The sequence below is a fragment of the Penaeus monodon genome, chromosome 23 (assembly GCF_015228065.2).
Source record: "Penaeus monodon isolate SGIC_2016 chromosome 23, NSTDA_Pmon_1, whole genome shotgun sequence".
NCBI classification, from domain to species: Eukaryota; Metazoa; Arthropoda; class Malacostraca; order Decapoda; family Penaeidae; genus Penaeus; species Penaeus monodon.
Window position 1 is genome coordinate 7,581,451 of NC_051408.1, and position 1,046 is coordinate 7,582,496.

Below are 1,046 nucleotides of genomic sequence, written 5' to 3' on the forward strand. Positions count from 1 at the left end.
TTCCGATACCGCACAACTACATCAATTAACAAAATGCAAAGGCAAGAACCTTACACTCCTCCTTATGTCTGTCCTGTAGATGAAGATATTATCTACAAGGATTTTATTTTTTCAACCGCTGACAAAACATATAAATATATAAATGAACAATAAAAATAACGAGACAATGCTTGTGCTGTTGCCTTGGCCTATCGACCGGGTGAAAGCCTCCTGATAAAGATTAATGGCCACTTACTCTTTTCTGTCCCGTTGACCAAATGGAAATTGAACTTATTCTTGTTCTACAACCACCGTCTCCGCGCTTAAATACTGTTACGTGATGTTATTAACGGAGATATAATTCGCTTATTCACGATGATGCAACATCTTCGGCTCTCGGAGTTTATCAGTGAGGGGTACGAGCCCAGTTATAGTAATGGCGATGCTTATTTTGTATATATTTCGATGTGATTGCGGTGATTATGATCCTGGATGAATATTATTTTTACAAAATACCATTTGAAGAGTAGCGTTAAGTAATTGGGATGTATTTAGAACGTCTGCCGAAACGAGGTACGTTACATATTACTGGGTAGAAAATCAAATTACTTCACAGATGAAGTACGATTTTTCAGAACTTCTATATTAAGTGAAATGCTGCATACGAACATGATTAATTATATATATAAAATGGCATTTAACGTTTTTTTTTTTTTCATTTAATTTTAGGCTCGTAATTGAAACTAGTTGTCAGTTAGTGATTTTCGATATCTATGTTGCCAATTACCAAAATATTGTTATTTTTCAAGACGGCAAAATGGAGAAAACAGTGAACCGCCAAGGCTTTCGTTGAATGTTGAAACATCAAATTCAGGGCACATAATTCATGAAGAAGTCGTAGAGGTAAATCTTAAAGGTATGAAGCATAGTTGCACTGAGTTTGTGTGATGGAAGATTATGGTGTCCATTATAATTTCTTCTTTAAACTATTGATAACTTTCATGCATGTAAGCTGACACAGCTTAACCTTGAAAATAGTTTATTTATATGGCCGCATATTAAGAGCA

The 1,046-nt window shown here is 34.8% G+C and overlaps 3 protein-coding genes across 5 annotated transcripts in view; 2 read left to right on the top strand and 1 right to left on the bottom strand.

The window, feature by feature from the left end:
* LOC119587770 (probable serine hydrolase) overlaps window positions 1–398 on the bottom strand; it is a gene marked incomplete in the record, with an annotated part of 6,902 nt that extends 6,504 nt beyond the window's left edge. Inside the window, 1 exon segment of one of the 2 annotated variants that reach the window (XM_037936458.1) lies at window positions 236–398. 2 annotated transcript variants of the gene reach the window in all.
* Window positions 1–1,046, top strand: part of LOC119587772 (probable serine hydrolase) — a 7,693-nt gene that overhangs the window by 1,182 nt on the left and 5,465 nt on the right. Inside the window, exon 1 of one of the 2 annotated variants that reach the window (XM_037936460.1) lies at window positions 771–895. The exons of the other annotated variant lie outside the window; for it this stretch is intronic. The gene's annotated coding sequence lies outside the window, so the exon portion shown is untranslated. Of the gene's footprint in view, window positions 1–770; window positions 896–1,046 lie in introns of those variants that run through there. 2 annotated transcript variants of the gene reach the window in all.
* LOC119587773 (serine hydrolase-like protein) overlaps window positions 407–1,046 on the top strand; it is a gene marked incomplete at its 3' end in the record, with an annotated part of 9,683 nt that continues 9,043 nt past the window's right edge. The window contains 1 exon segment of the mRNA XM_037936462.1: window positions 407–882.